Here is a 14,385-nt window from a genome sequence, read left to right as displayed (position 1 = left end):
CTGGCCTGAGAGGATTTACCTTATTTTCCTGTAAGCTCAATCATGAATTTAAAAAGATGTCTTTTTCTTAAAAAAGCTACCTTATCCAGCATTTTTTTTCTAGGTGATTTGTAACAGAAAGGTTCTTCCAGACAGCTAGTGAGTCATACAGCCAGGAACAAAAGTTAAAAAAAAAAAGTTTTATAATGTTAAAATTTTAATAACTTACTTTTTACTTATTAACATTAATGATTCTTGAAATTGTTGCTTAGATGGCTGCAGAAGTAAAAAAGCAATGGTTAATATGAAATTAATATTTTAAAAATGGAATCCATTAATGTAAAAGATTGACTTTACTAAGCTTTTCTTAAATACTCTTGAATACTCTAAAAGTTCAATTTATCCGGAGGGTGTTAACATGAATAATTTAAAATTCATTTTCCAACTGCAAGAGAAATAAAATTGATTTTGAGGGTTTTGCTGAATCCAAAAGCTGAGTTATTTTTAACAAAATTTTTTTGACAAATGATGAATGGATGGTTACATGATGGTAGATATACAGGCAGACAGACTGATAAATAGATTGTTGTTATAGTATACTAAGGTAAACTTTAGACACTGATCTTATCATAACCAAAGGTGAGTCTGAGTTTAGAGGTCAGAGGATTGCTGAGCCGGAAAGTTAATCGACTAGATGTAACCAATCAAATAACAGAAACCAGCTAAGTGCGTACATCACCTATGCTACTGAGACTGCTTACAGGGAGACTGGATCCTGGTGAGAAGATGATACTAAGTTTTAATGATTTACATTAAGATGCTTCATCAAAGGACTGAATCATTGCAGAAATCCCCCCCTCCCCAAAAGAAAGAACCTATATACTTCTGGGTTCCATTTAGGTGGCAATGTTATTCAAGTATGTTAACATGATCCAGCTGAGTCTACGTCTGATTTGGCTGATCTGGCTGACTATGTGCTCTCTCCTTCCTCCTTCATTATTCCATGGGTTTTCCCCTGTACATATCAAGTACTCAGTTGAAGAGAACAACCTTTTCAGATAGATCTGATCGTCCTTTACCATTCCTGATACAGGAACTGGGAGCTTCCCGCTCAATCAGCTAAGTTCCATTTGTAGGAACTATAGGTAAAGGCATGCTTGAAAGCTTCCGTTACAACTAATTCCTTCCTTAAAAATGATAGATCTGATAGTTTATTTCTGGCATTTTCCTACCCCTCTTTGGCAGGCCAAATAATGGCCTCCCAACAATGTCCTCATCCTGACCCTTAAAATCCGTGAATATGTTCGTTTTCATGGCAAAAGGACTTTGTAGATGTGATTAAAGTTATAGATCTTGAGATGGGAAGATTATCCTAGCTTCTCTGAGTGTGTCCAATCTAATCAAATGAATACTTAAAAACGAAGACCCTTCCCCAGCTGTGGTGAGAGAAATCCACTGGAAGAAGCAGCAGAGATTCAAAACAAGGTAGGGACTTGACCCACTGTTGCAGACTTTGAAGATGAAAGAGGCCATGAGAAAGCAAATGCAGAGGACTCTAGAAGCTGAAAGTGACTAGAACCAACAGCCAGCAAGGAAATAAGGACTTCAATCCTTTCACCACATGGAACTGAACATTGGCAGCACCTGCATAAACAGATTCTTCGATGGATCTTTGCCAAAGAATGCATCCCTGTAGACACCTTGATTTCAGGCTGGTGAGACCCACATCAGACTTATCCACAGAAGTATGAAATAATAGGTGTGTATTGCTTAACGACATTAGATTTACGGTAACTTGTTATAGCGGTACTAGAAAACTAGCATGTCTTTCTGCTTTCATGTCTCTTATTGCCCACTGTATGCACCACTCAGTATTGACTCCACCCAGGTATTCTGGTGCTTTCTGGGTTCTTGTGCTGGTCCAGGAAGCCCCACCACAGAGGTGAACACGGGGCTAAGCAGGGCCCATCCAAGTCCCTTATAAGTTCCATTTGGGATTGAGAGGGATGTTGAGAGAAAGAGTATGTTTCTCCACTTGAGATGACACACCAAAAGACGGGACATGTAAACCGGAAGATCCTCTGTGTAGGAGAGAACCTGCTTGAGAATAAGGATAACTCAGAAGAAAATGAAAAAAGCAAAGAGATTCAAGGGCATAGTTCAAGTACCCAGATCCATGTAGATCTGAAACAAATAGCCTCTAGACTTTTTAGTTACCTACCTTAAAGAACAAAAACAAAGACAACCTTTTGTTTAAGTGTGGTTTCATTCCCTACCACTACAAGAGGCTTGCCTGAGAAAATACCAGTGTCCCCGGATTGCGAGGGATACTTTGTACGCTGATCAGGATGGCCTCCGGCACAATGCCTGAACATATTACCTCAAATACCAGTTTTACCTTTTGGTCCTTCCCAAGGAAAACATCACGCTCTAGGTGAATCCTCCTCTCTCCTGTCTCCAAACTCAAGCTCTAAAGACCCTGAAAGGAAGCATGTCTCCATGGAAAGCCTTACACAGAATGGTAATGTTGATTAATGTGTTCATGAATTACCTTTCTCATTAAAACTATTAGGGACTGAAACTTAAGGGATACTCTAGCTCCTAAGAGTCTGTAGTGAATTTCAGGTACTGTGATATAAATATGGAGAAAACATTTTGGACTGGGTGTCCTTTCATAAGTATCCCTTAAATTACATTTCAGAAAATTATCATTCCATTCATTCAGAAGACCGGGTCCTGATCATATATCCGTACTTTAAAAAAAAAAAAAAAAAACCAAAAACGAACAACCTTATAATTCTGACTGGAAAAGGACTGACACCGGTTTGTTATTCTGCACTGTTTGCAGATCCTATTTGTTCTGTCACACTATTTGTCATACTACATACACTGGAGACAATGGCCATGTGAGAGAAGGGACCATATTTATATTTTCCAAATCAAAGGATGGCCATTTTTAAAATAGCAATGTTGGCATTTGAACTTGCTATTGGCCTAGTCCTTTCTGGCACGTGTTTATATGGAAAAACAGAATAGTGTTATTTGGAGACGTGCTGGTCATTCTCTTAATTATGTCTCATGCCTGGATTTGGCTGCAACAAGTTCTATGCTCTGAATGCTTTGTCTCTTGGCAAATATTTGGTTTGTGGAATTTGATTAAATGGCATCCCATAAGGTCTCAGAGCTTGTCTTTCCCTGCCCACAAGTGAAAGAAATATTAAAAGTCTCTGACCTTACATTCTGTACACAGAAGACCCTTGATAAAAACCTCAGGGCTGAATTGAGGAGGATTCTGGGCAAATTCCACTCCCTCTGGGATTCCCCACCCTCTTTGCTTATTCATGACTTGGTGCTCTTTCTTCTGGCAAGCCCAGCCTGAGGGCTCGGAGCTGGCTAATGCTGTTATGTTATTCCATTATGCATGTACTGTGTTGGATGATCTCCCCATAGAATAAACAAGCTCAATTAACAGGTTGTTCTTCCTACAGATCTGTCAGATCCCCTGGGTGCTCCTAAGGGCTTTTTAGCTTCCAGGAGTGTGGCAGAAAGAACGGAGTGGGGAGCCCAGAAGGTGGTGTCAGTCTGCTATTTCATGTGAAGAAGCAGAGTGCACTTGTAAGTAGTAGCAGGGCTATGCAATCAAGAGTCAGAACTGGGAACCAAACCGACAGTTCATTATGCTCACCACCCTTCATCTTGATTGACAAACCTCATAAACAGTCATTTTCAAAAAGAGAAATGTGGGTTTGTATCCATTAGAGAAATGGACCAGCTGAGTCACAGAGCAATGTAAGTTGGTTTTGCCTGAGGTTAGATATTACGGAAAGTCACTCGGAAGCATTCCACGGAGCCTGTGAACAAAGGTGCTAAAAGACACATATTTGTCATGAATGAGGGTCTTTCCTCAAAATAGTCACTAAATATGCAAAAACCATTATAAAGGGGGGATAGGTACAAGTTGCTTAAATGAGCCATCAGGTGAATAATTGGGAGAAAATATGAACAACTCATGGTGGAGCGGGGACTAATATTTACAATAACCAAAATTAATTAAAGGAAAGGCAAATCTCTGGGATCAAACAGAACAAATGTTTTATTAGGGATACAGAAAAGGAACATTGGTATGAAGGGAGGTGTGATGATTAATTTCGTGTGTCAATCTGAGTGGGCTCTGGGGTGCCCAGATTAAACATTGTTCCCAGGTTTTTTTGTGAAGGTGCTTCTGAAGAGATTAGCATTTAAACTGGTAGATTCTGGGGCTTCTGGGTGGCTCAGTAGGGGAAGTGTCTGCCTTCGGTTCAGGTCATGATCTCAGGGTCCTGGTATCGAGCCCCACATTGGGCTCCCTGGTCAGCAGGGAGCCTGCTTCTCCTTCTCCCTCTGCCCCTCCCCCCTCATCCTCTCTCTCTCAAACAAATAAAGAAACTCCGAGGAGACTGGCATTTAAACTGGTGGGTTCTGTAAAGAAGACTGCTCTCCCCAGTGTGACTGGGCATCACCCAATCCACTGAGGGCCTGAACAGAACAAAAGGAGGAAGAAGATGAAATCTGTCCCCTTTTCCTCTGCCTCACTGCTGAACTGATGAATCCCATCTTATCTTCTCCTGCCCTTGGACCAGGATTTGCACCATCAGCTACCCTGGCTTTCAGGCCTTTGGACTCAGACTGAATTACACCACCAGCTTTCCTGGATCTCCAGCCTGCAGACAGCAGATCATGGGACTTCTCAGCCTCTGTAATTGCGTAAGCCAATTCCTCCCAACAAATTTACCCGTAGATCATATTGGTTCTGTTTTTCTGAAGAGCACAGACCGACACAGAAGGCATATTAAAATCTTGTTTGGGGGCGCCTGGGTGCCGCAGTCGTTAAGCATCTGGCTTTGGCTCAGGGCATGATCCCAGCGTTCTGGGATCGAGTCCCACATCAGGCTCCTCTGCTAGGAGCCTGCTTCCTCTCCCACTCCCCCTGCTGTGTTCCCTCTCTCGCTGGCTGTCTCTCTCTCTGTCAAATAAATAAATAAATAAAATCTTTAAAAAAAAAATCTTGTATGAAGATTCTCTGTTCCCTAGAGTTGCTTTGGTAATGAAGATTGGAAAGAAATATGTCGGGTATGAACACAGAAGAAGAGTTTCATTAAGTGAGCCGTGGTCAACTGCTGAATGTAAAGTGGCCAAGAAAGCACCAAGTGGCCAAGATTCAAGAGCTCTGAGAAGCCCTTCTACTCCAAGATTCCTTGCAGCAGTGCAACTCCAGAGAATGGGCTCAGCTGGAAGTCTCGGAGGGCCAGATTAATCAAGAAGGTCAAATACAAGGATCAAAAGGACATAATTCTTAGTCCTGCTGGACAACCATGGAATAAGGGCAAGGAGACCTTAGGCACAGCAACTGTGCAAGCGATGTCAGAGGGAAGGGAGAAGGTTTTCGGGATCCAATATGTCGAGCAGGCCCAGAGGAAAAGAGACAGAGCTGCAAACAATCACAGCCTTCCAAGGATATGAAACCAAAGGAGAAAAGGCAGAAAAAGCCAGTGATCCTGTGTTGGCCTTTTTCAGTTGCTCTCCCATATACTGTCACTTAATCTTCTTTTCCTTCTTTTTGAGTGGAAGATAATAGAACAATAAAGCAGCTGCATTTATTTTTTTAATTAACAGAAAATCATTGTATTTAGACATTTTTATAAAAACAGACAGAAATCACTAATGAAGTGTTGCTTAAAATAACAATTAAAAACACCATCTTAGAGACGTATGCAAATGAAATTGTTAAACTCTGAGAGACTACACTGTACATGAATAATTTACAAGAGGTAATTTGATAAGATGATACATTTGAAGGGACTGAATGATGGGATGCTCTTTCCAGATTCTTCTATAATTGTAACACCAGTGTAGTGCCTTTATCCCTAGTACAACCGTGTATTTTGAGTACCTTTGACACACAACAGCGCTGAAACTACAGTGCATACATTACTTAGAATAGGTACGTAAGAAAGAAAACTGAAATAAGTTGAACAGGAAAAAGCCCACATTTTATTCTCTATGAGATAAATTTCATTTTATAGCCAATAGAATCACCTGTGAAAATCAAGTCACGATCTGAGTTAATTTTCCTCGTGATGTTCTAACAATCACCAGGACTTTGATTTTTATCACATAGATTGGAACACAAAGCGGAGTCTCCAAATAACAGAGTTCTTATCTTCAGAGACAAGTAGAGGAAATTACATGATATCTGGCATTTTCTTCAAAATCATCCACACACAAGGGGAATGAGTGGGGATTACAGGTGAAACAAGATTAGCTGTGAGTCAATAATTGTGGAACTGGGTTATGGCTGATTGGGGATCATTATACTAGTCTATTTATGTATGTTTGAAATTTTCTAAAATAAAAAAGGTTTTTTAAGAGCCATAGGATTACAAGAAAAACCATAAATTAGGGAAAGAAATGTGAAACGAAACTGATAAAAGATGAGAACCCAAAATGTTTGAAGAACTCTTATAAATTGACAAATGAAAGACAAGGAAACCAACTGAAAAATAGAAAAAAGCTATAATGGGTGATTTATGAGAGACTAAAAAGTGGTGAGCAAAATGTCAAAAGATGGTTAGTCTCATTAAGTAAGCAGGAAAAGGCAAAATAAAACAACCATGAGATATTGCATACACCACGGACAGGATCACATGCCCCCCACCCCAGAGCTTCTTCTAGCTGTAATGTTTAATTTGCGAAATAGTTACAGCACAACCAAAACACCACTCACACCTCCAGCTCAGGCAGCCCTGGGATTTTCCTTGACAGCAGGAAATTCCAAAGACTACTCCGAATTCTCAATCATTCACCCTGATTTGACCAGCCTGGAGAATCTCAAATGTCTACTTGTGTTCGCCCTAATCTAGGGTTACCACAACTCTGCAAAGCCCAAACAACCACTCAAGCACATCTACAGAAGTGTTTTTTAAAAATATTGATGTTAAGTCTGTCTTATAACAAAAAGTTTCAAGTGTTACTTCACCAGAGGTACCTGAGTCACGTTGCCTATAAAGATGTATTCTTTTTTCCAGTGTCCATCATGGAAGACCACATTACCACATGTGTACCACAATTTCTCATTGACCTTCTGGTGAACATTTTACTGACAATTAGTGTATAAAGAGAAAAATCTTGGGGTGCCTGGATGTCTCTGTCAGTTAAGCATCTGACTCTTGATTTTGGCTCAGGTCATGATCTCAGGGTTGTGAGATCGACCCTTGCATTGGGTTTTGTACTCAGTGGGAGTCTGCTTGTCCCTCTCCCTCTGCTCCTCTCCCCTCTCTCTTTCAAAGAAATAAATTAAAATCTTTAAAAAAAGAGAGAGAGAGAAATCTTTCCCAAGTCCTCCAGTGGAATTCTCATTCCATTTCACTGACCAGGACTCGGTTATATACCCCACTTGTGGAACCATCTCTGACAAAAAGGAAAGGGGTTGCTATGACCAACTAAGGCCGAGCATGACTCAACGCCTGGGCACACTGTTGCCTAAACTAAACTGAGATAGCAAACAGGAAGAACGGATAAGGATGCAGTAACTTTGTCACAGAGAAGTACAAAAGAATCACTAGGGGGAACACCAGGAAATTAGGGAAGATTTATGCAGTACTAGTCTAAGTTCCGCAATGCACCCCCCATGTCTGCCTGTCACCACTGAACGTCTGGCACCAACTCTGCACATCGTCAGTGCTCAGGACAAAGTTTAGAATAGCTGAATATAGAAGGTGGCAAACAGAGTAGGATTTACACATGTGGAAATAGTTATGAGGGCTGAGATATCACACTGATATTAAGAAAGCCAAAGAGAAACAATGTGTATCTTTCAGTAAAGTAGATAATAATGAAGCCTGGCTGTCCACCCTGACTGTGTGCTGATAGACAGGGCGTGTCCAGTAAGAAGAAGGTAACCTTGGGCGCCTGGGTGGCGCAGTCCTTAAGCGTCTGCCTTCTGCTCAGGGCGTGATCCCAGCGTTCTGGGATTGAGCCCCACATCAGGCTCCTCCGCTATGAGCCTGCTTCTTCCTCTCCCACTCCTCCTGCTTGTGTTCCCTCTCTCACTGGCTGTCTCTCTCACTGGCTGTCTCTGTGTCAAATAAATAAATAAAATCTTAAAAAAAAAAAGAAGAAGAAGAAGGTAACCGGCAATCAGAAGAAGAAATGCCATTTGGGGACAATCCTTTAACTCCTTCCACAAATACTCACTGAGAACCTATTATATGTTAGGCACTGTTCTAGACACGTCTACTACATTAGTGAACAAAAACCAAAAAAAATTCCCTGTGGTGACCCACTTACGTTCTAGCATAATAATGAGTGAGTTACATACAAATGAGCAGGTGATAAGTACTAGGGAAAATAAACAAAGCAGGATCAAAGGAATCAGTAGTCCTAGGTTGGGTACTGTGAGATAGGTAAATAGGGTGGTCAGGGACATCTCACTGAGAAGGTAACAACTGAGCAAAATCTTGAAGGGGGTGAAGGAGAGCCTTGAGAACACTTGTGGGAAAAGTTTTCCTAATATTAGACACCCCATTTTTTTTTAAAGATTTTATTTTATTTATTTGACAGAGAGAGAGAGACAGCCAATGAGAGAGGAAATACAAGCAGGGGGAGTAGGAGAGGAAGAAGCAGGCTCCCAGTGGAGGAGCCTGATGTGGGGCTCGATCTCAGAATGCTGGGATCATGCCCTGAGCCGAAGGCAGACACTTAACGACTGAGCCACCCAGGCGCCCCTAGACACCACATTTTTCCATTCTACAGAGGGACTTTATTATTGGTACCTTTCCTGCCTCTAGCTCTCTAGAAACATGGGTCTCCCAACCCTTCCTGAGATATCTCTATATTGCAGGAAAGTGAGCCAGCCATTGCTTCTCTTGGAAACAAAGTTGGGGACCTCTGTATGCCTATTTCCAGTGTTCCCATTGATATGAATTTCATATCCCACTGCCATTTCACATTTGACACCAAAATGTAGCCCTTATATTTAAGTAATTAAGGATGAATCTCCTTAATTTTACTGTTGCTGGTTATTGTCACATTAATATGTCTTTTCCAGTTAATGTTTATTTGTAAGAACTGTAATCGGAACAATGCCACAAGAATGATCAGTTCTTGACAAGTAAGCTGAACCAATGTGCTATATTTAAGATTTAAGTTATGAATCCTATAAAAATTTAGAAAATATTTACGAAGTCACAATTCTACCCTGCTCTAAGTGCGACTTTTCAATTAAATAGGAAAGGAGAACAGTCTATACATCCCCGTTGTGCCACTTACTGGTTTGTGTGACTTTGGTAAACTCAGTAGGCCTAAGTTTTCTTGTCTGTAGAGGGCTGGGTTGGCTGATAGATTGCCTCTATTGATTGAGAGATTGATAGATTGGCTCTAAGATCCTTTGATTCTAAATCGTTTCATCAAGCCATGTAGATTCCACTTCCTGCTTCTTTGAAGGAGACATTTATTGTGGCCCAAACTGCATTTTCAAAAGAGTTGAATTAATAATTTTGAATTCCTTTGCTCTCCAAACTGTTCGTCTTAAGACAGGGATCATTGGTAGTTTTGTTTTGTTTTGTTTTATAAAAAATACAGATTAAATGTACATCACATCACTGTGGAACCCAGGATCAATGACAGTACATCATATGTTACAAAGTAAAACATATTTTAAACATTCTACTTTTAAAAAAACAGGTTTTTATTCCATCCGAAGCAACCATCAACAGAGAAGGTTTTCTAATTCCATCATCCAAAGTGCATCTGACGGGGTGCCTGGGTGGCTCAGTCGTTAAGCGTCTGCCTTCGGCTCAGGTCATGATCCCAGAGTCCTGGGATTGAGCCCCGCCTCAGGCTCCCTGCTCAGCGGGAAGCCTGCTTCTCCCTCTCTCACTCCCCCTACTTGTGTTTCCTCTCTTGCTGTGTCTTTCTGTGCCAAATAAATAAAATCTTAAAAAAAAAAAAAAAGCACATCTGTCTGGAATCATTCCTACCCCCTTCAAGACCAGGTGGGCTCTGCAGTTTCTGAATGCTGCAGGGATTTGGGGGGTAACTCTGACTCTTTCTTTAACCAGCTGTGGATCTTAGAAAGACCATTTAAGCTCTTCTGTGCTCAGTTTCCTCTTCTGCAGGTTGAGGAAACCAAAGAGAATGATGCCCAATGTCCACTGCAGGTCTCAACTCTGTGATTCCTGGATAAAGAGATCTGCTTACGGGAGGCTGCAAAAGGCCCTTCTCTACCAGCTTTGGGAGGATTCCTTGTGCCCTGAATGCAGCCCAGCAGGAGAACGAAGCTCATGAATGCTGAAGAGCCACCAAATGGCTTAGTGGGCTTTCACATAGACAGCTAGGTTTTCATTTTCACTTACAGCACATACCCGAGGGTAAAGTGTACTTTCCAGCAGGATAATAAACACACAGGGTCTTTCGATTGCTGGAGTATATCTCATTTGGAAATCAGACTTAAGTCACATTCTTTGGAAGTTTTTTTTTACCAACAGAGCAAAATAAAAGTCCCCAAAGGAATGTTTTATACTTAGAGTTTAAATCTGTTAGAATGTCAAAGCACCTCACTAAGAGTTAAGCATCTGTAAATATTTAAAATGGTGAAATCACAAGTATTACTACTAATAATCTCTTTTACGTTTGAGTAGAAACCAGAAGGAACCAGCAAAATTCCAGAGAACACTTTGACATTAAACTGTTAACTCTGTGGTCATATCTAATATCAAATTATAGCAGAGCTGGGAGAAATGCCTAAAATTGTCCATACAAGCACCCAGTCAACTCTACGAATGAGAAAATGGACAGACCATGTAGGAGATGCTGAGGAGTCCCTTTTCCTTCTCTGGCAAACTTTGATAGGAATGCTGTCACATAAAGGCCAGGCTACACAATAAAAGAAACTCAGCCTTTGTGCCTGAATTTTCAGGATTTAGCTACCCCCTCCTCACACACATGCATCATAGCCTGACACATGACCCTAGTTTTCTATGATTATGGACGAGACATCCCTTTAGATGCTTTCTTCACATTATCTTATTTAGTCGTTTCAGCAGCCCAGAAAAGTAGCAGTTGTCTGCTCTATTATATAATGGTAGAAACTGAGGTCCCAAGACGTTATGTGTGTGCTGTAAACAGCTTTCCCTTCAAATGCCAAAGAGCACTGAAGGAAGATAGTCCTTGATCGGAGCCTTCCATTCACCCATGCATTGATACCTCCATTCACTCAGGAACTAATGCTGTTTTTAACATACTTCCTTCTCAGGGAAGCTCCTGAGAAATCCAGCCCAAGTCGCCTATCCTCACTCAGGTCTGGGTGGGGATGGGAACTCAGGAGAAATAGCTCGATTGTGTCTTTGCCTCTGTGATCCGATTATCCCTCCATCTTGCCTTTCCCAGCTTAAATTATAAAATTTCCTTTCTTGTTCTCTTTGCAACCATTTTCAAATGACATTTTCTCTTTTAAGAGCAAAATTACAAGCAAGAAACGGTATTTTCACAGGAAAGAGTGAAACAGAAAGATTACCGCAGCGTTTTTACATTAGCACCGTGACATTTCTAATAATCTACATAGAAGAATATTTTTTTTTAGCATCCTCCTAAGTGCCTCTTGAAAACCTCTGTGACATACTCGATAGCTACTGACTAATTTGTTCTGGCAGAAAAATGACTTCAGTATCACTGAAAATATGTTTTCTATCACCAGATCTTATTCAGGTCATTGAGCGGCTTTTCACCGGTGGAAGGGGGTAGAATTTACCTTCAATGAAACATTATTGAGAAGAGAGAGAGAAAGAACATTCTGACCTACTCCAACATTAGCAAAATGCAAATCATAGTCAATTTTCTACGAGGTGATATTTCAATAGTTTGGGTTTCTGTAGCTGGGCATGGATCCGAATTGTTTTTTAAGCAAGGTGAATGAATGGTGCATGAAGCCGACTGTAGATAAACAACTGTGAAAAACTAACTTTAAGTAGCTTTCAGCTTTGTGACTGAGATAATGCCCTTTCTCCAGAGAAGTTCTAAATATAGAAGAATAATGGATAGCAGTTTACCACAAGCTGTGTAGCTCCCTACACCAGCAGGGTCTGGGCACTGAATGGGGGAGGACTGTAGAATCCCACAGCAATTTCAGGGATTGATTAAGGATGCAATAGCGACAGGTTCCAATGGGTGTGGCAGGGTGGGGGAGGGGTCGCATCTCATTCTTTTTTTTTTTTTTTTTCCCCCTTGCCCTGCAGAAGCCTGGGTAGCCACTGTGTAAACTGAAGATAGGGGCGATTAGGATGTTAAGTGGGAGCAAAGAAAGCTCTTCATTACTCTTCTTTTGGAAATAAAAAGGGATAAAATTCAGCAATCATTAAGCCTTTCACTTCCCTACAATCTGTCAGCACAGTTAGGGTGCTGGCTTCCTTTCCATAGGTGAGATTATGTCCTGCTGACACCAAGGGGGGGTATGGTGGCCAAATGTGTGAAAAAGAAAATTAAGCTTGAAGGGTAGCTTTTGTTTTGATCTTTGCTCGACACCCTTTCTTGTGTTAAAACTATGGGGCTAGTGGCAGCCACAGGATTTTAATGTTGAAAACGTACAGCAGGGTTCTCCGGACAAATCCCTGGATGCATAAAATGACTGTCAGTTTTGATAAAGAATGATGACTTCTTGGACTTCATCTTTAGCTACACAGAACAGAAAGATCTGGAAATTTTGTGTAATGCTCTGGGTAAGCTATATCAGAGAATAACAGTCACTTCCATACTAATGAAAAGCTCCCTGGTCAAAAAAATCACACCAACAAATGCATATTTAATTAGAGTTTATAGACATCTAAGGAGAAAAAATTCAAAGGTTTTCTCATAGATGACCTTTATAAGAGATATCTTACCCTCACATAGCTCAGGGCAAAATTTCAACCCAAATGAAATAAGATGAGACGCAGCTGGTTATTTAACAAGATCATTGTCTTTAGATAGGATTTAACTTTTTTTTTTCCCAGAGTTAGAACTTCATACAGATTTTGGAGGTGGCTTGGTGACACAGCAGCTTAGATTTATAATTTTCTAATTAAAATGTATCCTTCATATCAATTTTAGAGAAGTAAGTAACAAGCTTAATTCATGGCATTTAATCACTGAGATTTGTTTTGACATTTTTAGAACATGGAACCTAACACTGAGATGTGATTACTTTGCCACAGATATGCAAGGAAGGTGACGATTTACAAACTGAGGGAAACATAGACGAGTCCAGTGGGGGAGGGGAAGATAGAAAAGATCTCGAAGTCAGAAAAACTCAAGGTAAATACACGATTTTACTTTATATACATTATCTAAACTTTTCTCCATCTCATCATAGTTTGCTGTTCTATCCCTTGGCCTTCTTTAGACTGAAGGGGAGAAAAACGAGGTTGAATGTAAAATGAACTCTTCTAACCAACAGCCAAAGGGTAAGTGCTTGGTGTGCTCCCTAAGGAGTAGTGGCCTCCTCTAGACGCCTTAGTTCAGGGCTCATCACCCAGTGCCCAGACCTTGACGGGACGTCCTAATACTGTCTGGACACAGAGGGTATTTAGGAACTGTCCTCTTCAGTTGCCCTGAACCTTATAAGAAAGCCACCACAAGGACAAAATTTGTTAACTGGTCCCCTCCAGCCAGCCTACCTTCCTGGTCCCAGAGGAGGGAGAGCTACCCATTGCTGACCTTGCTAAAGGAACAGGATTTGGAAACAGAGAAGCAGAGTGGTGATGTCAACAATCCAATTTTTTTATTTGAAACTTTTGAAAAGAATGAGGGTTTTGGTATCAGATAGGTGTGATTGAATCTAGATTCTGAAACTTAGCTCCTCTCTGACCGTGGACAAAATGTGAACATCTCTGTTTTGCAGTCACTTCTGTTCTAGAAAGGAGAATGCAACAACTATTTAGGGTTATGGTGAGGTCTAAACGAGATCACATGTGTGATATACTCAGCATGGCTTTTGGCCAATGGTAAAGACTCAATATCTTTCTTGTTCCTTTCTCTTCTCTTGTGCTTGTTTTTATTTCTAGCTTTGGAAAGAGATTTGCATTTTCGATAATTGCTTTTTCTCTTAGGCTGTTAAAATGTATTTGTTTTCTCTGAAATGGTGTGAACGAAGTTTAGATAATAACAATAGCACTTTATATATTGGTCGGGTGTGTACTATTCTGTGATACTTCGGAGTATAAGAAATGTCATACCTTTTTATATTTTTGAAAAAGAATCCATTTTGAGCTCACGTTTGCTGAGTTTGGCAAGAAGTCCCAAATCAATCAGTTCAGAGGGTAGGGAGGAGGGGCAGAAAATATCCCTTTTCTCATTTAGATCTGACATCCATGCTGGGGGCTGATTCCTCACATATAA

General features: G+C 40.7%; 1 protein-coding gene across 1 annotated transcript in view; it reads right to left on the bottom strand.

The window, feature by feature from the left end:
• The window catches only part of LOC117804103 (beta-chimaerin), a 228,363-nt gene that overhangs the window by 203,201 nt on the left and 10,777 nt on the right, over nucleotides 1-14,385 (bottom strand). The gene's annotated exons all lie outside the window — the stretch shown is intronic.

The sequence above is a fragment of the Ailuropoda melanoleuca genome, chromosome 1, assembly GCF_002007445.2.
Source record: "Ailuropoda melanoleuca isolate Jingjing chromosome 1, ASM200744v2, whole genome shotgun sequence".
NCBI classification, from domain to species: Eukaryota; Metazoa; Chordata; class Mammalia; order Carnivora; family Ursidae; genus Ailuropoda; species Ailuropoda melanoleuca.
This window is presented reverse-complemented; position numbering and strand designations above follow the sequence as displayed.